The 24,039-nt window shown below is 47.8% G+C and overlaps 1 protein-coding gene and 1 pseudogene across 1 annotated transcript in view; both read left to right on the forward strand.

Annotated features, from left to right (window-relative positions):
• The window catches only part of LOC141582558 (large ribosomal subunit protein eL19-like), a 28,933-nt pseudogene extending 22,983 nt beyond the window's left edge, over positions 1-5,950 (forward strand).
• LOC104652949 (uncharacterized) overlaps positions 1-24,039 on the forward strand; it is a 164,292-nt gene that overhangs the window by 28,276 nt on the left and 111,977 nt on the right. Inside the window, exon 3 of the mRNA XM_074390929.1 lies at positions 14,372-14,455. The gene's annotated coding sequence lies outside the window, so the exon portion shown is untranslated. The remainder of the gene's footprint in view (positions 1-14,371; positions 14,456-24,039) is intronic.

A 24,039-nucleotide genomic window follows, 5' to 3' on the forward strand; every position in this document is an offset into this window, starting at 1 on the left:
TTGATTTTATTTGGACATAATTGACAAATAGATTGACCAATGCCCAAATATAATTGGGTAACGTTTAAGGGGTACAACTTGCTGCTGTAATTTACATGCATGTTGTGACATGATCATTATAGCCAAGCTATTTGACACATTCATCACCTCACATAATGGTCTTTTTTTTGTGGTGAAATCTACCCTCTTAGCGATTTTCAAATAGATGATATTGTTAACTGTAGTCATTATGCTGTGCGTTAGATCTCCAGAACCCATCCATCTTGCTTAATTGAAACTTTGCACCCTTTGAGCTGTCTCTCATTTCCCTGTCCCTCTGACCCCTGGCCACCAGTATCTTAGTCTATGCCTCTGCTTTGACTCTTTTAGATTTCACATATAGGTGAGATCATGCAGTATTTATCTTTCTGTGTCAGACACATTGTGTTTTAGAAAGAAAATTCAGAAAAGGCTTCTCTAAGGAGGTGGCATTTGAACAGGGATCTGTGTACCCACACTGCAATGTCAAATGGACACAAACTTAAAGCAGCACATGTTTATTGTCTTACAGTGTCTGGGGGGCCAAGAACCTAGGCTGTGTCCTCTGCTTCAGGGTCTCATCTGAAACCTACAGTCAAGGTGTTGGCTGGGGCCGCAGTCTCACTTGAAACTTAATCGGGGAAGACACAGGGGGTTGTTGGCAGAATTCAGTTCTGTGTGGGCTGTAAGGCTGAGGGCCTTGGTTTCTTTCTGGCTGTAAGATGGAACAGCCCTCAGTGCCGAGATGGTTGTTGGCCAGTGGCTGCTGCCACATGGCCCACCCCAGTGTGGCTGCTTGCTTCATCAAAGCCAGCAAGGAGAGTCTCCTAGCAAGATGGGCATTAATTACCATCTTATACGTTGTAGTCATGAGAGTGACCTCCTGTCCCCTTTACTGTATTCCTTTTCTTTTTGCTTTTTCTCTCTTTTTTTTTGGAGATGGAGTCTCACTATGCCACCCAGGCTGGAGTATAGTGGCACAATTATGGCTCACTGCAGTCTCCACCTCCTGGGTTCAAGTGATTCTCCTGCCTTAGCCCCCTGAGTAACTGGGATTACAGGTGTGCACCACCACACCCAGCTAATTTTTTTTAAAAATAGAGACAAGGTTTTACCATGCTGGCCAGGCTGGTGTCAAACTCCTGACCTCAAGTGATCCACCTGCTTTGGCCTCCCAAAGTGCTGGGATTACAGTCATGAGCCACTATGCTGGGTCCTCTTGACTGTATTCTATTGATTAGAAACAAGCTGTTGGTCCTGCCCATAGGTAAGGGTGGAGGTTATAAAAAGGGGTAAATGCTGAGAGGTGGGGGCATTGGGGCCCCTTTGAGTCTGTCTGCCACGGCCTATGTGAGGTAGGTGGAGTGCACTGAGTGGAGATCTGGCCTGCCAGTTAGAGGGAAGCAGCAAGAGCAAAGGTCCTGAGGTGGGATCCTGCTTGATGTGTTCAAAGATCAGCAAGGAGCTGAATAAGAGAGGGGAGGAAAAGGAGAGACTGGAGAAGGGACAAGTCACGTGGGTCCTTGTAGGTAAAAGCTTGTCTTTCGGATTTTATCCTGAGTGTGCTGAGGGGCTGCTGGGAGGTTTCCCAATCCATTTGTTTATTTATGTTCCTAGATTTTAGGAGTTGTGGTAAAAGACACATGCCTAAAATTTGCCATATTAACCTTCCTAGAGTGGACAATTCAGTGGCCTTTAGTCCATTCACAAGGTTGGGTAAGCATCATCACTGTCTGGTTCCAGAACATTTTCTTTACCCTGGAAGGAAATCCCATAGCTACTAGCAGTCACTCCCTCTTGCCTCCTTCCCCAAAAGGTAGGCAACCACTAATCAGCTTTCTGTATCGATGAATCTGGCTATTCTGGGTATTTCATATAAATGGAATCATAGAATATGTGCTTGGCTTCTTTCACTTAGCATGTTTTCAGGGTTCATGTTGTCACATTATCAGTATTTCATTCATTTTTTATGGCTAAATAACATTTCATTGAATGTATGTATCACTTTTGTTTATCCACTCATCTGTTGATGGATATTGAGTTGTTGCAACTTTTGGCCACTGTATATGATGCTGCCATGAACATTGGTGTACCAGTAGCTGTTTGAACACCTGTTTTTAATTCTTTTGGGTATGTACCTACACACACACACACACACACACACACACACGTTGAATTGCTGGTAGGTTTAAGTTGTTGAGAAACTGTCAACCATCTTTGACAGTGACTACACCATTTTACATTTCTACCAGCAGTGTATAAAGGTTCCAGCCTCTCCACATCCTTGCCAATACTTGCTATTATCTGTTTTCATCATCAGAGCCATTCATCGGGGTGTGGAGTGAGATTTTACTGTGGTTTTGATTTGCATTTTTCTGATGATGAATGACATGGAGCATCTTTCCCTGTGCTTGTTGGGTGTTTGCATATCTCCTTTGGGGGAATGTCTGTTTGGGTCCTCTGCCCATTAAAAGAATGGGGTTGTTTGTCTTTTAGTTGTTGAGTTGTAAGAGTTCTTCATATCGATTTATTTTTATTGGGCTATTATCACCGCTGAGGTTGTTTCCCCAGTAGGGCTCTGTCGGAATCCCCAGGCATCGTGAATGTCCTCTGCTTAGAAGGAAAGGAACTATAAATGCCCCTTCCCTTGAGTAACCCACTCGCTGACTGTCTCCATCAACTTCCCTCCAGAGAGCAGAGCTAATAATCCTTTTTCTCACCGGCCTCAGCCCTCCTTGAAAATTACTCTGAAGGCTCCCTGGGGCCCTCTTACCTAAATGCCTCCCCCGGCGCTGCTTAGATGGCTTTGTCGGGGGGCTCTCCAGCTGGGAGAAGGAGATTCTCTGGGGAGGAGCATAAGCTTCCAGCTCCCTAGACCTGTCTCACCTCCCACCGCTGGGGGGTTAGAGACTCTGGGGACTCCAGGATGAGCCCAGAGTCCTGCCTGCATCAGCCCTGCTTAGCCTCTGGCCTCTTGGTGAGGCTCAGGGACAAATTAGGAAGTTAATCCATCCAGGGAAACCTGCAGGTGCTGTGCAGGGAGTCAGAGAGAACCCTGTGGCTCTGGGCTCTTGTCTGCCACCATGAGACTGGGGTCCCTGGACCTCATCTCTGAAATGGGCCTGAACCTGTGTTGGAAGGAGCCAGTTTGAACCTTTCAGATCCAGAATTCTGTGATGGGCTTAAAAAAATACTTTATGTAGAATATCTCCTCCTCTAAGAAGTTCCTGTTCCTCCCAGTTGCATTAGGTGACTGCACAGCTACCTGAATTTACTGTCTTAGGTGTGTCTTTTTGGCTGTGATTACTTCTTTATACATCTCTTACTCTTACTGGATTGTCAAAGGGTGCAAGCTGATGGTTTCAGTTTTTCTGAGAACTCTGAGGCTTTCCCGTTGTCTTAGGGTGAAGACCAGGTCCTTACCTGGATGGGTTTTCATTATTTCCTTTTTCTTTTCCTTTTTTCTTTTTTCCTAGACAGAGTTTTGTTCTTGTTGCCCAGGCTGAAGTGCAGTGGCATGATCTCTGTATTTTTAGTAGAGATGGGTTTCACCATGTTGGTCAGGCTGGTCTGGAATTCCTGACCCCAAGTGATCCACCTGCCTTGGCCTCCCAAACTGTTGAGATTACCTGGTGAGCCACCAGACCTGACCATTGTCTCCTTTTTCACTGTCACTTTGCATGGCACAACCCCTCAATCTCTCTAGTCCAGCCAAAAGCGTTGCCTTTGGGTCCTTGATGCGTCCTACTACAAGGCCTTTGCATATGCTGTTCTCATTACTTGGATGCCTTTTCTTTCCCTCGTCATCTTCTTTGCTTCTTTAGATTTTACTGCACGCCCTTCACTTCTTCAGGGAAGCCTTCTTGGATTCCCCAGATTAGTTCAAATTCACATTATCAGCTCTGTGGACCTCCCCTCTGTAGCCCTGACTACTCTGTTACCTTCATTTTAGGATAAATAACTGTTCCCCCTTATTTGCAAAGGACTCTGAGAGCAGGGACTCTGAGAGCAGGGACCATGCCTGTTGGTCCTCCATTGTAGCTTCAGTGCCTCGTTCTCCTCAACACAGGTTTATTGAACACCTACTCTCCTCCAGGAACCGTCCTCCATTGTAGCCTCAGTTCCTGGAGGAGAGTTGGTGTTCAATAAACCTGTGTTGAATGGCAAAAAAGTCTGTGTGCTCTCAAAGAGTCCAGATGAGGACCTGGCAGGTAGCAGGCATGAAACACCTTGTTCCATGTTGCTGAATAAATTAAGGGGTTCTCTGACAGGTGGTGGATCCAACCTCTGCTTCCTGTGGTCTTAACTGCGTGTGCACTGGGACAGACCTGTGTTTGAACGTGGGCTCCTCTCCCTTCCAGCTATGCTACCTTGGGTGCCTCTTTCCCTTCTTGGAGCCCGTTTCTGGATCTGTCCGCAGGGGCTCTTCATTAGGGGGTGCTGAAGGGATTTCACAGCTAACGGTTTTGTAGGCCCTCTGTTACCCGAAGACCTTTGCAAATGCACTTGAAGAAATTCTTTTTCTCCCAATATCTTCCACAGAGATTGGTGGTCAGACCAGTGTGGATGCAGAGCCGATGTCTCCTCCTTCACTGGTGGTGCTTGAAAAATGGTGGCATGAGGCTGAATTTCCCCGTGCTCTGAATGACTGGGGAGAGCGGCCACAAATCTGAACAGCCCAGATGTAATTTCTGACTGTGGGCACCTGTGCCTTGCAGAAGGGAGGAAGGTGGACAGATTTAGCTGCGGGATGTGCAGTGTGCTGCTCGGTCCTGTCTTCCTGCTTTATGGGTGCGAAACGTGAGATGCGATCATATTGCATGCAGCCCCTGCCCTCACCCACTGTGTCTGCCTCCTTGGGACTAATTTATTTTTTCGTGTGGTTTCTTCTAGCTTAATTGTAAAATGACGCATGCTTGTTGTAAAAACAAACCAAAACCACACAGCCAAACAATACAGCAGTGTATAAAATAGAAAGTGTTGGTTCTTCCTGCCCCGCTCAAATCTCATATTCTAGAATAATCAGTGTAGAGTGTGCCAGTGAACACCACCCGCTCCCTGTCTCTATAATGCACATCAGACATATTAGCAATTTCCTGATGGATACGGTTTGGCTCTGTGTCTCCACCCAGATCTCATCTTGAGTTGAAAATCCCCCTGTGTGAAGGGAGGGGGGTGATTGGATCATAGGGGTGGTTTCCCCTATGCTGGTCTCATGAGAGTGAGTGAGTTCTCACGAGATCTAATGATTTTATAAGGGGCTCTTCTCACTTTGCTTCGGAGGTGCCTGCCTCCCCTTCTGCAAGGATAGTAAGTTTCCTGAGGCCTCCTCAGCCATGTGGAACTGTGAGTCAATTCAACTTCTTTATAAATTACCCAGTCTCAGGTTTTCATTTATAGCAGTGTGAAAATGGGCTAATACACTGGGAGTAGAGAGATAGATAGCAATAACTATTCATTACCAGTTGCATACTATGGGACAGACATTATGCTCTAAGTCAGGAGTCCCCAGCCCTCAGGTCGTGGACCGTGTTAAGAACTGGGCCACACAGCAGGAGGTAAGCTGCAGGTGAGCCAGTGGACATTCATCGCTTTTAAGCAGCCACTCCCCATTAGTCTCATTACTGCCGGAGCGCTGCCTCCTTTCAGATCAACGGTGGCATGAGATTCTCAGAGGAGAGCAAACCCTGTTGTGAACTGTGCATGTGTGAAATCTAGGTTGCACGTTATTTATGAAAATCTAATGCCTGATGATCTGCTACTGTCTCCCAGCACCCCAGATGGGACTATCCAGTTGCAGGAAAACAAGCTCAAGGCTCCCAGTCATTCTATATTATGATGAGTTGTATAATTTCATTATTTATTACAATGTAATATAATGGAAATACATTATGATGTAATATAATGGACACAATAAATATATCCAAGTATATACTTGAATCATCCTGAAACCATCCCCACCCCCACCATTCATGGAAAAATTGTCTTTTCACAGAATTGGTTTCTGGTGCCAAAAAGGCTGGAGACTGCTGCCCTAAGTTTTTAGAAGAATCAAATTAATTGATTCAAGGCTGGTAGAATAGTTGCACCCATTTTACAAATGAGAAAACTGAGGCCCCAAATTTTTAGTAGCTAATTCAAGATCACACAGCTAATAAATAAGTGAGAGAGTAAGGATTTGAATCTTCTACATATTGTTTATTTAATACAATATATATGCATGTGTACACACAAGTACATAGAGGTTTTACTGCAAAAAGACATATTTTTGGTTCTGAAGCTTTACTTAATAATGCATTGCAGGCATCTTTTTCGGTCAATGTAAATAAATATACATTTAGTTTAGTTTTTTTTTTTTTTTTTGACAGGATCTTGCTCTGTTGCCCACGTTGGAGTGCAGTGGTGCACTCCTGGCTCACTATAGCCTCAAACTCCTGGGCACATCTGGTCCTTCCACCTCCTGAGTGGCTAGGACTACAGGCCATTTTTTTCTATTTTTTATAGAGATGAGGCCTTGCAATGTTGGCTACGCTGGTCTTGAACTCGTGGGCTCAAGAGATCCTCCCACCTTGGCCTCCCAAAGTGCTGGGATTGCAGGTGTGAGCCACCACACCTCTTCCACATTTACTTTTTCAAATATTTTAATATCTGAAGAGGATTCTAGAATGTGGATGAGCTGAAATTTATACCAGTCATTCCCAAAGGAGAAACATTTGTTTCTAAATTTTTGTTCAAAAAATTTTGTTATGGTGACCATTATTTTACAGATGTTTTAAAAACATTAAAAAAATTTTTTATGCACATGGTAACCATTCAAGTAGTTTTTTAGAGTGAGTAATTCCTGTCTGTCTCCTGGTACTCTCAAAAGGGGAAGACATTGTTAGCAGTTTTTTTCTGGATTCTTCCAGGAAGAGTGTGCGCTTTCAATTGTGTGTGTGTGTGTGTGTGTGTGTGTGTGTGTGTGTGTATATGTATATAAACATATACTCACACAGATATACACACACATGTTTTGGTAGACAAGTGATACTATATACACTGTTCTGCAAACTTGCTTTTTTTGTTTAATTATATATGGAAAATCCATATAGATTTCCTGAATTCGTATTTATGTAACTTTGAAGGGGTAATACACTCATTGCTGAAATATGTATAGTAAAATATGTAAAATGTATGAGTGTAATATAGATGAATATATTTGAAGGAATAGAGTGAAATGTTTCTTGCTTTCATGCCACCCCCATAACTATGATTATTTTCATATGATTATATTAGCTTTTTAATATCCTTCCAGATTTTTAAAAATATATACTTACATAGGTTCAAGAAAGTATATCTGTAACCTTATGTTAAACTCCTTTTAAACTCAAGGATAATATAATCTGTATATATTTTTACATTTTGCTGTTTTTCACTGAAACTTGTAGATATTTTCATTTCAGTACATAACCAGCTTCCCCATTCTTCCTTTTTCCACTTCTTTTTAAACAACTGCCTATAGTACAGCATTTCATTCTGCAGATGAATTAAACCATGTCTCCTTCTTTTAGAAATTATTATTTTAATTCATTAAATAAACAATGCATGCATAGGTACAAAACTCGGAAGGTACAGAGGAGAAGTCAGTGGAAAATCATGTTCTCCCACTTCTGCCTCCAGCTCTTTCACTTCTTCTATTTGGGGGTAACCATGGTTCCCAGTGTCATGTTATCCTTCTTGAGATGGGCCTTACGTTATGACTGAGTATATGTGAGGTGCATGTGAGCATGTACACATACATACACACACTCTCACACACACACACACACACACACTCTCTCTCTCTCTCTTCCTTCCTTCCTTCCTTCCTTCCTTCTTTCCTCCCTTCCTCCCTCTGTCCCTTCCTTTGTTCCTTCCTTCTCTCTGCTTCCTTCCTTCCTCTTTCTCTCTTTTCTTTCTTGGATCTCACTCTGTCACCCAGGCTGGAGTGCAGTGACAGGATCATGGCTCACCACAACCTCTGACTCCTGGGTTCAAGCAGTTCTCCTGCCTCAGCCTCTCAAGTAACTGGGATTACAGGCACCTGCCACCACACCTGGCTAATTTTTTTTTGTATTTTTAGTAGAGACAGGGTTTTATCATCTTGGCCAGGCTGGCCTTGAACTCCTGACCTGAGGTGATCCATCCCTTGGCCTCCCAAAGTGCTGGGATTACAGGCGTGAGCCACCGCGCCCGGCCCTTTGCCTACTTTTTAATGGGGTGGTTTATTTCTTGTAAACTGGGTTAAGCTCCTTATAGATGCTGAATATTAGACCTTTGTCAGATGCATAGCTGGCAAGGTTTCTCCCATTCTGTTGGTTGCCTGTTTTACTCTGTTGATAGTTTCTTTTGCAGTGCAGAAGCTCTTTAGTTTAATTAGATCCCATTTGTCAAATTTTGCTTTTGTTGCCATTGATTTTGGCATCTTAGTCATAAAGTCGTTTACCATTCCTACGTCTTGAATGGTATTGCCTCTGTCGTCTTCCAGGGTTTTTATAGTTTTGGTTTTGCATAGAAGTCTTTAATCCATCTTGAGTTGGTTTTTATATTGTCCTTTATATTCAGTTAAATTCTTTTTTTTTTTTGAGACAGAGTTTCTCTCTTGTTACCCAGGCTGGAGTGCAATGGTGCGATCTCGGCTCACCGCAACCTCCGCCTCCTGGGTTCAGGCAATTCTCCTGCCTCAGCCTCCTGAGTAGCTGGGATTACAGGCACGCGCCACCATGCCCAGCTAATTTTTTGTATTTTTAGTAGAGACGGGGTTTCACCATGTTGACCAGGATGGTCTCGATCTCTTGACCTCGCGATCCACCTGCCTTGGCCTCCCAGAGTGCTGGGATTACAAGCTTGAGCCACCGCGCCTGGCCTCAGTGAAATTCTTAACGTTAAGTACACAGTTACATCAGTTTGATAAAGGCATACACTTGTGCAACTCACATCTCTATTGAGAAGCAAGAACTACCACAGAAAACTTCACTGTGCCCCTTCTCAGGTAATTCCTTCATACCCAGAAGCAACCACTGATCTGATTTCTATTACTGTAGGTTGGTTTTTCTTTTTCAAGAACTTTTTGTGAATGAAATCATACACAGCATTTACCCTTTCCATGTGGTGTTTTTACCCAGTATAATGCTCCAGAGATTTCTTCATGCTGTAATGTATGTCAGTAGCTCATCCCCGTCCCTGCCTTTTTTTTTTTTTTTTTTTTTTTTTGAGACAAGAGTCTCACTCTGTTGTCCAGGCTGGAGTGCGGTGGCATGATCTCAGTTCACTGCAGCCTCAACCTCCCTGACTCAAGCCATTTTCCTACCTTGGCCTCCCAAATGGCTGGGACTATGGGCACATGCCACCATGCCTCGCTAATTTTTGTACTTGTTTTTGTAGAGACAGGGTTTCACCATGTTGCCATGCTGGTCCTGAACTCCTGGACTCAAGCAGTCCTTCTGCCTTGGCCTCCCAAAGTGCTGAGACTAAAAGCTTAAGCCACCATGCCTGACTACTCATTTCTTTTTTAATTGCTGAGTACTATGGATAAACCTCACTTTATCTGTTCTCCTGCTGATAAACATCTGAGTTATTAGTGGGTTTTGCCTATGATGAGTGAAGCATCTATGAACCACCACGCCCAGCTGCCACATCTTCACGTTTCTGAGCTCTTGGTGTCAGTTTGCCATTTCGCTCCCACATCCCGGGACCTCCCACTTTCTGCTAATGCATTTAAAGGGAGAAGGGATAGGTATTTATAAAACACCTACTGTGTGCCAGCCTCTCTTCTAGGCCCCTCATCTAGCCCGCTTGATCTTCATGGACACTTTATGAAGTAGGCACTATTGCCTCCAATGCCGAGAAGGGGAAATTCAGTCTCCTGGGAGTTATGTCACTTGCATAACATAACTGGATCATGAGGTCCAGTGCTCTACCCCCTTACTATTACGTATATGTTCCACAGAGCAGCCCATCAGCACGTTCTGGAAGCTGATTAGAAATGCAGAATCTTGGCCATGCATGGTTGCTCACACCTGTAATCCCAGCACTTCGGGAGGCTGAGGCAGGTGGGTCACCTGAGGTAATGAGTTTGAGACCAGCCTGACCAATGTGGTAAAACCCCACCTCTACTAAAAATACGAAAAATTAGCTAGGCGTGGTGATGCGCGCCTGAAATTCCAGCCACCCAGGAAGTGGGGGTTGGTAGTGAGCCGAGATCGCGACACAGCGCTTCAGCCTGGGTGACAGAGCAAGACTCCATCTCAAAAAAAAAAAAAAAAAATGCAGACCCTTAGACTCCATTTCGCTACAGAGTCAGAATCTGTGCTTTATCATAACACTTCACCAGTTAAGTGGATGCACAGTCAAGTTTGGGAAGCCCTGGGCTAGACCATGGCGTCTTCAAAATCAAGGACCTCTCTGGTTCACAGCCACATCTTTGGCTTCCTCGATATGTGTGCCTAACACATCGTGGCTTTTCTAATTTCTAACACATCGTGCATTTCTAATCAGCTTCCAGAACGTGCTGATGGGCTGCTCTGTGGAACATATACGTAATAGTAAGGGGGTAGAGCACTGGACCTCATGATCCAGTTATGTTATGCAAGTGAATGGGATAGCCAATGGAGTACACAGCAGTGAAAATGAAGCTGACACCTTTGATAAATCGTTTGGATGCCCAAGGGCACAGGGGACCTGCCTCTGTGCCCAGACAGCAACCTCCACTGCCCCAAAAACCACCCTCCCCCTGCCACTGCTCCCCTGGGTGCAGCCACCAAGCCTCCCAGTACAGACTGGGGTTGTCTTCCTAGGCACAGGTCTGGAAAACAGAATGGGTGAGCAGGGAGGTGTAGACAGTGGATGGAGGAACGCCAAGGGGCAGAAGGGTTCTGGGGAGGGGGCTGCAGTCTCAGCCAACTCCGTCAGTTGTCCCATGACGAATGCTGATCATTGTCACTTTGAGTCACAAGCTCCATTACAGAGCTGCCTTGGGCATCAAGGGAGACTCTGGGAGAGCTCCCAGGGCTATGAAAACCCTCTGTCCTGCATTCTGAAGCCTCTGCCTCCACTCTTCTGCAAGCTGCTTCCCACCACTTGCCTCACAGATGGACTTTACCACCATGTGGCAGCTGAGAAGCTGGAGGTACCTGGCTCCTCTCCATGAAGATGCCTCTTAGAAGGCTTACTGCAAGGATACTGGGAGGCTGAGTCCTCTGGGCTATGGCCCCTAAGCCCAAGGGAGCAAGAGTGACCCAGTGACTGTGGAGGTGGTTTCTAGCTTCTGAGTACTGGCGATGCTACGCACTGAATGTCATGGCTCACGGAAGCCAGGCTGTCATCAGCAGAATTAGGAAAAGGTCAAGGGTGCAAAGAAAGACAGACACATTTCCCCCAGCACTTCCCTGGGTATGGGAAAGGTGTTGACTAAAGTTCTGAATTTCTAGGTTGAGGGAGAAGAGTGGAGAGAATGAGAAGTCCTATCACTGTAAAAAAGTGAAGTTAAAATGATCACTTTATTTTATCCATTCTAAATTATATATAAATGCAGGCTACCTCAATAGAGGCTCAAATACCTCCACTTTAATGCTATATTCTTTTTTTTTTTTTTTTGACAAGGTCTCACTCTGTCATCCAGCCTAGAGTGCAGTGGTGTGATCTCGGCTCACTGCAACCTCCACCTCCCAGGTTCAAGTGATTCTCCTGTCTCAGCCTCCTGAGTAGCTGGGATTACAGGTGTGCACCACCACACCCAACTAATTGCTGCATTTTTAAAGTAGAGATGGGGTTTGGGTTCACCATGTTGGCCAGGCTGGTCTCGAACTCGTGACCTCAAGTGATCCACCCACCTTGGCCTCCCAAAGTGATGGGATTACAGGCATGAGCCACTATACTTGGTCTTAATGCTGTGTTCTATTCTTAATAGAAATGTGTACAGAACAGGGAAATATCTTGCTCAATCATTAAAAGAGATGTCTGTAAAACCACAGAGAGAGAGAGAGAGAGAGAGAGAGAGAGGGAGAGAGAGGGGGTGGGGGGGCAGGCTCCCTTTTCATCTTATCATGCAATCTCCCCAAAGTTTGTCTTTGTTTAGCTGGTCCTGTTTCTTGTGTTTCTTATATTTATAAGTTAGCTGGTGTCCTGTCATGATTTGCGATCCCTGCAAAGCAGAGCCTGAGAGGAGGGCTTGGGTGTAGGAGGTGTGGTTGGAAGGAGATGCTGGAAGCAGGAGTGAGAGAGGGGAGATGAGGAAGGAAAGCAGGCCTCCACCCTGTGGGGGCATATGCAGCTGGTTATCACGGGGGGAACCTGAGTCTCTATCCTGCAACACACCCTCTGAGGAGCCCTGCAGAATGCGCCTCAGAATTGCTCCCCTGAGGGATGGGGGCATTTATCCCTCAACTCCTGAACCCCTAGCGGAGGGCCATCCTTGGGTGGGGCTGAGTGCCTTGAACTTGTCAGCTGCACCGGGTGGAGAACTGAACTGCTTCTGCGTCTTTGGAGAAGACCCTAAGGCAGAAAAGTGGAGCAGTTTTCTGGCTGCTTCTTGCTATGAGTATTAGTGGGAGCCTGTGTGGAACTGTGTGCTATGGTGATGCAGCGATCAGAGGTGGTTCACGGGGGTGAAATGCGGACAGCCTCCCATTGGGCATCTGTGCTGAGGGTGTCAGCAGGCTCAGTGTGGAATCATGGTTGGAAAAAGTGGGCTCTGGGCTCGAACGTCAGCACCGCTGCGTGCTGCTGGAGCGCCTCTCTGAATTTCTGTTTCCTTATCTGTGCATTGAGAGCGACCACAGTGCCTCCATCCTGGGATGAATATTGGTTGGAGTAAGACACGGGAAGCAGCTGGGTGTGGTGGCTCACACCTGTAGTCCCAGCACTCTGGGAGGCCAAGGAGGGTGGATTACGAGGTCAGGTGTTCCAGACCAGCCTGACCAACAAGGTGAAAACCTGTCTCTACTAAAACTACAACATTTAGCTGGGCGTGGTGGCACGTGCCTGTAATCCCAGCTACTGGGGCGGCTGAGGCAGGAGAGAATCACTTGAACCTGGGAGGTGGAGGTTGCAGTGAGCTGAGACTGTGCCGCTATACTCCATACTGGGCAACAGAGTGAGACTCCCATCTCAAAATAAAAAAAGACATAGGAAGCTCTCAGCACAGCCAGAAGCACAAAGGGGGTGCTGGGTGAGCCTTCCCTGGTGTCCCTATTGTCTAGACACGGGCTTTGCATTCTGGTAACTTGCTGGTGGGAGAATGGGGCAGAGGTGGATATTCTTTCCTGGAAACCCAGGAAAGTTAGGAAATAAAGGAGAGAACATCAAAGGCAATTGCAGGCCCATCCACGTGACCCAGGAAGGATTTACCGTTTCAGGGACTTACCCCTAGCTCACGTTACTGATTTGCTTGGAGCAGGGGGTACCCTTCCTGGGGCCCCTCTTCCTCTTCCTCCCTGAGTCTTCACCCATCCTCCCCGGCCCCAGAGCAGCGCGCCCACCAATTCTCGTCGTTAACCATAAACACAAATCCTGTTATCTTCCTCTCTCGCAGCAGTTGCCCTTTGATTTAAGCCACCTTCCCTTCCCCTTTCATCAGCCCTGGGCCCCTCCTGTCGTACGTCTTCTCGTTTATCTCCTTTCACGGGCTCTCCAGCTTGCCCTGCACCGATCAATGCGTGCGGGGGAGACAGGCGGCCCGCCAGGCCTCCGGAGCCCGCTCTTCTTCTGGGGAGCCCGGACCAGTATTTCTTGTTAAGCTTCTGTCTGGCCGTGTTCGGTTTCTCATTAGCTTTCTGCCGGGGTGCGGTAGTATTTCTTGCTCCCCAGCTGCACTGCCTGGAGATGCCTAGTAATTCTTAAACGGCGAGGTGGAGAGGTGCATCTTTAGAGCACCCTGGGTTCCCTGTGGCTGTGGCTTGGAAAGGGGGCGCATGAGGAAGTGGCCTTTGGTTGTCACAGGTGGACGAGTCTTGGCGGGTCCCTCAGTCACACCGTGCCTTTGCTCAGCACTGTGTGTTAGCGCCTGTATATGTGGCTGTCATTGCCACCTTATGTCAATTTTGCATCCCAGTCATTGAATTGACTTTGACCTGGCCTCCCCAGAGCCAGCTTCCTCCCCATTTTGTCGCTGGGAAGACTCAGATGTGGGCCTGACTCATGTTCCTCACCTGCGAAATGAGATGTACGCTCTCTTTTTCTCTTACCTTAGCCCTTTTATTTATTTAACAAACACAACACATGTAAATAGTGTTCATTATGTGCCAGATAGTCTTCTGAGAACTTGACAGACATGAACGCATTTAAATTCTCCTAGTCACCCTGCGATAAAGATACAGCCGTCGTCTCTGTTTTACAGATGAGATACTTTGGCACAGAGAAGCTCAGCAACTCGCTGAAGGCGGAACAGCCGGTAAACGGAAGAGCCGGGATTTGAACCCAGGTACTTTGGCTCCTGAGCATATACTCTCTTAAGAGATCGTTTCTTTTGATGGTCCTGTGGTCTCCATAGAGTCCAAAATGCTGATAGTGGCAATTCTTATTATTCATGCTAGTCCTGCTCTATAAAGTTGCTGCAAGCATTGAATCAGTGCAAATGGACGCATTGCTTCCAGATTGTCAACCGATCAATACATAGCCAAGTTTTACGTGTGTTTCTGTTTAAGGACACCTTATTTATTATTTATGTTTGGGTTATTAAATGTTGAACTCACGGCCAGAAGCACAGTAACTCATGCCTGAGTGAAGCTAACTGAGCACATGTATTTTCTCTGTAAGGCACATCACAACTTTCTTACGCTTCGGAACACGAAACACCCCTTCAACACCGTGCCCCTTTAAAGAGCAAAAGCAACAAAACACCAAAATGTGAAAGAGTTGGAATGAAATAGCCTGGGAAAAGGACTAGTTAACAGTATGAGAGCTGAAACAAGAGAGCCTTGCTCAGCTGGAGCTGAAAACATGTGTGTCAGCGACTCGCCTGTTTCAGTACCCTGCCAGCGTTCATGAAAGAGTCGTGGGTGTTGATTTGGGGTTTAGAAATAAATTTGACCAAGTAGGTGAATTTGCAAAAACAGAACCCCTGAATAATGATGATCAACTTTATCTTGCATGAGTATTTCCCTGGTCAAACGCCTTCCGAGTCTCTCTCCTGCCTGTTATATTAACTATAAACTTTACCTGTCTGCATTTCAAAGGCTTTGACAATCTCACCCGACTCCATCTGTTAAAACTTATTTCTGGGCCGGGTGCGGTGGCTCACACCTGTAATCCCAGCACTTTGGGAGGCCAAGGCAGGTGGATCACGAGGTCAAGAGATCGAGACCATCCTGGTCAACATAGTGAAACCCCGTCTCTACTAAAAAAAAATAACAAAAATTAGCTGGGCATGGTGGCACGTGCCTGTAATCCCAGCTACTCAGGAGGCTGAGGCAGGAGAATCGCCTGAACCCAGGAGGCAGAGGTTGCGGTGAGCCGAGATCGCGCCATTGCCTGGGTAACAAGCGAAACTCTGTCTAAAACAACAACAACAACAACAACAACAACAAGAAAAAACTTATTTCTGGCTGGCTGCAGTGGCTCACACCTGTAATCCCAGCACTTTGGGAGGCCAAGGTGGGAAGATTGCTGGAGCCCAGGAGTTTGAGACCAGCCTGGGCAACATGGCAAGACTCTGTCTCTATAAAAAATAAAAATTAGCTGCCCATGGTGGAGCGGGCTGGTAGTCCCAGCTACTAGGGAGGCTGAGGTGGGAGGATCACTTGAGCCCAGGAGTTTGAGGCTGCAATGAACTATGATTGTGCCTAGCGCTCTAGCCTGGGCGACAGAGTGAGACTCTGTCTCAAACCAAACCAAACCAAACCAAACCCCCTCATTTTCCATTAGTCCTGAAAGGGCCACATCCTTTTTCTGTGGGTTGGCGGCTCTTTTTTTCCTCACTATTCTACCAACAACCAGCTCCATCTTGGTCACACCTGGACGTCTTTGCTCCTACTATTTCTTCCCAGGTATGCCCTCCCTTCCCTCACTTACCTACCAAGTTCTATAGTTTCAAGGTTGATCAACGTTCTTATTTATTTCTAATTTTTCAAAATGAATTATTACTATTTTCTTTAAGAGACAGACTCTGGCTACGTTGCCCAGGCTGGAATGCAGCGGCCATTCACAAGTGCCATCGTGGCTCATTGCAACCTCAACCCCCTGGCCTCGAGCGATCCTCTGGCCTCAGCCTCCTGAGTAGCTGGGACTACAGATGCGCACTACTGTTCCTGGTTTAAAGTTCTTTGTGCAGCTGATTTATCCCTTCTTGGGTGCCGTAGGCTCAAATCATCGTGGAGGTTAATGTTTTAAAAAAATACCTTTTTGTGATTCTCTGACAGGCAGCCTATGTGGGAGGAATTTTCCAGAGACCACTGTCTCATGACCCTGTCTTGGAACTTGAGCCAGCCGAGTTACACTGACCATGTTTGAACTGGGATATTGAGGAGGTTATGGTTAAAGCGTATAATGGGAGACCATGTGTACATCGTATTGTGAGACTGGCTGGGGGAGTGTTTTAATTCTTCAGAAATACCAGCTGGCCTCTGTAAGTAACGTAGCATGGTGAGCCAAGCATAATGAGATCACTGAGGGGTCCCAGCAAAAATTGATTGTAGTGAAGAGATGTTGCTTTTTTTTTTTTAAGCATTTTATTTTTAATGTTACTGCCTATGACAAGCTGCTTCTAACAACCTCAGGGCGCGTGAGTGCAAAGACAGGAGAGGGGTCTGCGCATTCTACTTGGGTGGGGCTTGGGGCATCACGTGAGTGCTGGGACCCCTGTCTGGCATCCAGTTTAGTCCTGATGACACCCCGCATGCAGCAGATAACTCCAGGTCACCAGCTGCAGCTGTCCACATCGCAGTCAGAGAGGCGGCTTCTGTCCTGCCTGTTTTCCTACCTCTTCATCCTAAGGAAAAAGACCCATGATCTGAGTGCCCTGCTCTGAGACGTAGGTAGGGAACAGACAGGGATGGGAGGTGAGCCCGTTAAATATATGCGCCCGTTAAATATATGCGTCCATTAAATATACGCCTGTTTTTGAGACAGGGTCTCGCTCTGTCACCCAGACTGGGGTGCAGCGGCACAATTGTGGTTCACTCCGGGTTCAAGCCATCCTCCCCACTCAGCACCTGGATTTACAAGGACGCCACCATGCCCAGCTGATTTTTTCTATTTTTTTTTTTTAGAGACGGGCTTTCACTGTTTTGCCCAGGCTGCTCTCCAACTTCTGGGCTCACGTGATCCACCCGCCTTGGCCTTCCAGGTCCTAGGATTATAGGTGTGAGCCACTGCACCCGGCCTTTTTGCCTTTTGAAAGGACCTGTTAATAGTATTCACTTGGGTTGAACCCTGCTGGGGACCAAGGTGAATTTGCATAGATTAGTCTATGTGGATTTGCGTGCTATCAGCAAATTTGTAGTGCCCAGAATTTCAGAAATGGAAGGAAGATGAGGGGGTGTCAAATGCAGCTGCTTTTTGTACCTGAAAAGAAACTGAAGTCCGGCTCAGGGAATTCTTATCATGGGGAGACAGACCCAGGGACACCATGGTGCCCCCGAGATTAGCAGTGCCCCTCAAGCATGCCCATTTTCTGTCCCTAGCCCATTGGAACTCCTTAAAGTCAGTTTCTCGAGCTGGGGTGATCCATGTGATGGAAAGTAGGCAGGTTTGACATGAAAGCTCCAGCCTAGCTCTGTACCACATCAGCTGTGCGACCTTGAGCAAGTCACTTATTAAAACCACTCTGAGCTTGGCATTTTTGTAAATATGAAGCTAGCAATGCCCTCTTCACTGCCCTGCTGTGAAGAATAAGATATATTCCATAGATACCACCCATGTAATTTTTTTTTTTTTTATAAAGAGTCTCGCTCTGTCGCCAGGCTGGAGTGCAGTGGCACAATCTCGGCTCACCGCAACCTCCACCTCCCAAGTTCAAGCAATTCCTCCGCCTCAGCCTCCCGGGTAGCTGGGACTACAGGCACGTGCCACCACGCCCAGCTAAGTTTTGTATTCTCAGTAGTGACAGGGTTTCACCATATTGGCCAGGCTGGTCTTGAACTCCTGACCGCGTGATCTGCCCGCCTTGGCCTCCGAAAAGTGTTGGGATGACGGCCCGGCCACGATCCATGTAATATTAAAGTACCATTGATTGAATCTCCCCTATGGAAAGCACTTAGTAGGTGCTCAGAAACTCCCAGTCATCTCTTCCCTTCCCTTAATGTGTCACTGCGGCCGGGTAATTTGTGCCCATATCGTGTGCTCCTTTGAGAAGTGCGTGTCGTGCTCTGCGCTAAGGTGACTCATACAGTGGCATTTCGAGCATTGTGGCAGGGTGCTGAGGCGTTGATGGAGGTATTTTAAGCTGGGCTGTGTGAGGGGCACTCTCAGGGCCTCTCGTGCCCATCCTGACCCTGCCTGTGACCCAGACTGACCCTGGCTTCTGTGCCATTTTCCTGCCAGCCAAGAACGTTCTGAAATGAAGCCAGCGCCCGAAGGCTCTAGGACGCCTCTCTCCTCTCTTACCCTGTCTCAGGGGATGATTTAGCCACCAAGAATTTTCCTTAGGGTTGCAAGATGATTAAAAAAACCACACACTCAGATGCTCTTCTGAGGGTGACGTTTTTTCACAGCCCCTCTCCCTTCTCCATAGATTGCCTGGGTTCCATCCAGCTCCATCTCTAGCCCGCTCTGTGACTCCGGACAAGTCGCTTCGTCTCTCTAAGCCTCGTCTATAAAGTAGGAATGATACATCTTCTCACTTCAGGGAATGATTAAGGGATTAAACTGTGACACGTAGGTAGCCAGGGGTCCGGCACGCCATGACGACTCACTGAACATCAGCCATCACTGCAAACTAAGAAAGCAGGGTTCCCATTGTGGAATTAACTTCCAGAAGGTAGACTGTCTTAAATATTGGGTAATGCCCTTTCCTTCTCTTGGCCTCAGTTTTTCCATCTGAAAAATGGGAGTAGGACAAGGGAACTGGGTTGCAGGCACTGACATGACATTCTGTGGTTATTAAATAGAGCCCCATGAAGATAGGGTCGGGGACCGAGGAGTTCATTCTCTGGTTATTAAATAGAGCCCCATGAAGATAGGGTCGGGGACCGACCGCCTGCCCCACCTTTGCTACCTGCAAGACTGTACACTCCAGGCAGTAAGGACCTCATTGTTCTCACTCACTAGTATGGCCTCAGCCCCAGCCCAGAGCTTCTGGCTAAGGGCTGACGCTTAAGAAATCCACGTGGAGGCTGGGCGCGGTGGCTCAAGCCTGTAATCCCAGCACTTTGGGAGGCCGAGGTGGGTGGATCATGAGGTCAGGAGATCGAGACCATCCTGGTCAACATGGTGAAACCTCGTCGCTACTAAAAATACAAAAAATTAGCTGGGCATGGTAGCACGTGCCTGTAATCCCAGCTACTCAGGAGGCTGAGGCAGGAGAATTGCCTGAACCCAGGAGGTGGAGGTTGCGGTGAGCTGAGATCGCGCCATTGCACTCCAGCCTGGGTAACAAGAGCGAAACTCCGTCTTAAAAAAAAAAAAAAAGAAATCCACGTGGATGGATGTAGGGTCTTCTCTGCTGTGTTCTAGCATACTATTTTGTTTGACGTTTATCTATCAGTCAGGGCCCAGCAGGAAACACATGAAACATGTGTTGGGATGATTTGAGGAGAGTTTAGTAAAGGAATTGTTTACAAAGGTGTGGGCAGGGTGTGGGGAACCCACACAGGAGGGTGTCCGGTGCCGTCATCACTCCTAGGCCAGATGAGGGAGAGAGTCCCCAGGGAGGCAAGGTCCTTGTCTGAGACCTTCAGCAAAGGGGTGCAGCCAATCCTCGGAGACCCTGGCAGGCAGGAGCAGGGGGAGTAAGTACCCTGACTCCACTTCCCCTCCTCCTGATTTTCTTCTGGGGCTCCAGTTGGCAGACCAAATCAGAAGGCAGAGGGCGAGACAGTCTGTGGAAGTCCACATGGGGAGAAGGGTGTAGAGGCATTCTGGGGATTGTAGGGGGCACAAAAAGATGAACATCGTACATGGCCAGCACCCCCCACCTACCACACAGGACCAGAGAACTGATCTCTACTTTCTAAGGGTCTTTCCAGGTCTGACCCGCACAGATTCTTCCATTTTAAATCAAGGCTAAAACATATCGAGGCTTACTGAGGTCTGGCGGCAGCTCGGAGTTATCAGTGGGTTGGGCAGTGCTTGCTGGTCTGGTAGTAATGGTAAAATTTTATTGCATTTAGGTCAAATCGGGCGTCAGTTCTAATGTCGTATTTTTGGGTCATGGGTCTCCTCTCTCTCTCTCTTTTCTAAATGTGCGGGAGTACTCCTCCCGGCCCTTTGGGAGGCTGACGGAGGAGCAGATAGATATACAGCACCCCTGTCGTGATGTAAGGGCTGCTGCGGTGCGCAGCTGTCTCCCAAGAAGCTACCGCAGGGGTGTAAAACTTCTCTCTGCGTTGTCAGGGCTGGTCTCCGTGGATGTCTGCTGACTTTTCCAAAAATCCTTATGGAACAGTGGTTCTCAAGTGGTGATTTTGTGCCCCTCGTCCCAGGGGACCTTTGGCAATGTCTTGAGATGTTTTTGTGATTGAGCAGGGGCTACCAGCGTGTGCTGGGCAGAGGTCAGGGACACCGCTCAGCATCCTACGATGTACAGGACGGTCTTCTCCACCACAGTGAATTATCCAGTCCACAATCTCCATAGCACCAATACTGAGAAACCCGCTGGAAGATGGAGCCTATCCGTGGGGCATTTGGAGTCTCCCGCTTCCTGAATACTTGAATTCCCTCTGCAGACTCTTGGATGCCTCCAGTAATGGGGAGCTCACCACCTGTTTTGAAGCCAGGCAGATCTGGGCTCTTCTCCTATCTGTGTGACTCTGGACTTTCCCACAGGTGGGAGTGGCTCCACCATCCTGAGCGTCAGTTTCCTCCAGTGCCGTGGGGTTAGCAGCAGCCCTGCCTCACAGATGCGTGAGGATGAAATGAGAGGACGCGCCTGAGTTGGCTGGTGCAGCGCGTGCTACAGGCACGCAGAGCGCGCTCCGTAAAGGTTCCCTGCTGAATGCCCTGTCCTGGTCCATTTGCCTGCCTTGTGGAGCGGGTGAACTGCAGGGTTTCTTTTGTCTCCAAATTTTCAGGATTCTAGGGAGATGGAGCGCTGAGTGACGAGGAACATGTAGGTCTTTGGGGGGACTTTCCCCTTTGGGGTTGTTTCCCTGTAATGTTTGCTCATGGATGTTTTGGGTGCATCATCTCTGTGGGTGTTGGAAGGAGATGCTTCCAGCACGGTTTTATGATAATCTGTGAAGGGACAATCAGAATTTCTAAAGAAGGAAGGGGTGGGGTGTCATTAAGTTGGGAAGCTGATGGCGCTGAGGGGCCACTGTTCACTGCATTTCACCGAGGGGCAACTCTACTTGGCTGCCAAAGGGTGGGCTTGGGACCCAGCAGGGCCTAGCTTGGGAGACCGGAGTTGGTGGGATGGGAGGGCGGAGTGGGAATCCCAGATGTTCCCCAACATCTGAGGCCAGAGAGCCCTGTCCCCCTGGAGGAATTGCTTAGCATTCTCTCTGTGTTCCCCCAAATCATGACTCTGGAGAGAGATACAGGGCTTGGGGAGGAAGCGTGCGGGGCTCAGGCCCAGGTCCGTGGACTTTGAGAAATGATGCTTCCCTTCCTTGTCGTCATTGCTTAAAGCTCTCCTTCTGTTCAGGCTCCATGCTCATTTCTCTCATCTGGCTCTATGATTATCCCATTAGTGGAAGAAAAGATTAAGGCCCAGAGAGGTGATGCCCCTTTCTGAGGTCACACGAGTGAGAAGGGGCATGGCTGGGATTCGTTCCAGATGGCCATCTCCAGAGCGTGCTCCTGTGTCTCCTGCTCTGCTGTGCGGGCTTCTCCTGCAGAGCCTGCCTGTGGCTTGGGTATCAGCATGCACCCCAGCCCTCCTCCATCCAGTTCCCCTCAGCCTAGCATCCTCCAATCTATGTGAGAAACCAACTGTTGACAACATTGACTCTCGCCTGGAGATTGATAGTGATAACTTGTGGCCTCACCAAGGTTGGGAGAGCTATTATTCAAAGTACATATAAAGTCAGGAATGTAAGATAGAAGGCAGTGTGACCAAGGGCATGGCCCCTGTGGAGCAGAGGGTCATGGCGGGGATGGACTGGCCAGGGGGCTCAGACCTGTGGAAAGCGGTTACTCAACACTTCCCACCTATCCGCTGTTCCCTAGGACGGGGGCCTGCTGGATTTTGAGGAACCAGATGGAAGAATGTGGGAAGTGTGGGTTTATGGGGAGGATGTGTTCCCCGAGGAGACAAGAAAAATGAGAGATGAGAGAGTGAATCCAGGAAGAAATGGAGGAAGGGGAGTGAAGATGGGACGGTAAGGGCGGAAAAGAGCAGAGAGAAGAGGTGACGAATAAGGGTGCTCCTGACTGCACTGGGCTCCCGTTATGGGATGGGCGCTGTGCTGAACACTCTTGTGTGTTACCTCCTGTCCTTCGGAAGATATGATAATGCACGTTCATTTATTCCCATTCTGCAGATCAGAACACAGATTCAAGTGAGTTTCCCCAAACTGGAGAACTAGCCAGTGACCAAAGCTGTGATTCCAATCCGAGATAACTCACCAGGGGAGAGATTTGTGTTTTTCCCCGCTTGTCTTAGCCTGTTTGAGCTGCTGTCAGAGAATACCTGAGACTGAGTAATATACACGCAAAAATTTATTGCTCACAGCTCTGGAGGCTGGGAGGTGCCAAGTCAAGACGCTGGCAGGCTTGGAGATTCTGATTCCGGGGATGGTGCCTGGAATGCTGCCTCTTCCAAAGGCGAGGAGGAAAGCACTTCATCGTCACGTGGCGGAAGGCAAAAAAAGAGGCAGGAGGGGGCCGGACTCGTCCTTTATAATGGCCTCAGTCCCACTCGTGAGGGTTCTGCCCTTCACCTCCCAGAGATTCCATCTCTCGCTACCCTTCCAATAGCAGTTTCATTTCCACAGGAGTTTTGGAGGAGACACACATTCAAACCATAGCGCCGCTGGAAGTTTTTCTCGTAGGGTGTGTTTGAAGCGACCCGGGTTCAAGTACCACCCCTGCCTTGTTTGCACTCACTGGGCAGGAATAGAGCCAGTGGAGTTCTCAATGGAGCCAGTAAAGCCAGTCTCTGGGAGGTGGCCCCCTGCCTCTTGTGTGCTAGGTAACCTTGGACCTGTTCCGTCACCCATGTAAGCCTTATGTTCTGCGTCTAACAGTTAAGTCATGGAATCGTTTTCAGGTGAGAATCCATGAGTGCCTCATTGACTGGCGCAGTCCTGCTGAGATTGTTAAGCAGATGACTTTCATCGGTATTGAGCCAGGAGTTGAGGTAGGAGTCGCCGTTGCAGGTGTTTAAGTCAACTATTTGAATACACTGATTACCAGATGTAAACAACAAAAAAAATAGTATCAAGATAAACCCGCACCAGGTAGTCATGAGGATGGAGTCAGCGGATCCTCGGGAAGGTGGTGTCTACATTTTAAAGCGTCGTGCTTGTGCAAGGGTTTCTAGAACCTGGGTTTTCACCAGGTCCCCCAGGGACAAGATCAAGCTGGCAACACGTTACCCTGCAGGTAGCAGTGCTGCACCTGGAGCCCGCTCTCCATTTCCACCAGCCGGAGTTGCAACTCACTGTAGCAAACGTGTTTCTTTCCACCGTGGGAGCCTCTGGTGTCCCCTACTGGGCCACTGTTCTTCTGCCCAGTCATCCCAGACTTGCCTTCTGCCCTCCCGGGTCTGCAGGCCTGCATGGGTCCTCTAGGTTGCCTTTTCAACGTTGTGTGATTTTTATACTTACCGTTCTCAATATAGTTAATTCTGCATGAGACTGTAGGGCCCCATCTCCCAGCTGTTGTACATCTTCTAAATAGGTGGCCATGGTGAAGAGCTTATATCAGGCGTCCCCAAACTTTTTACACAGGGGGCCAGTTCACTGT

Source organism: Saimiri boliviensis, chromosome 21, assembly GCF_048565385.1.
Source record: "Saimiri boliviensis isolate mSaiBol1 chromosome 21, mSaiBol1.pri, whole genome shotgun sequence".
NCBI lineage: Eukaryota > Metazoa > Chordata > Mammalia > Primates > Cebidae > Saimiri > Saimiri boliviensis.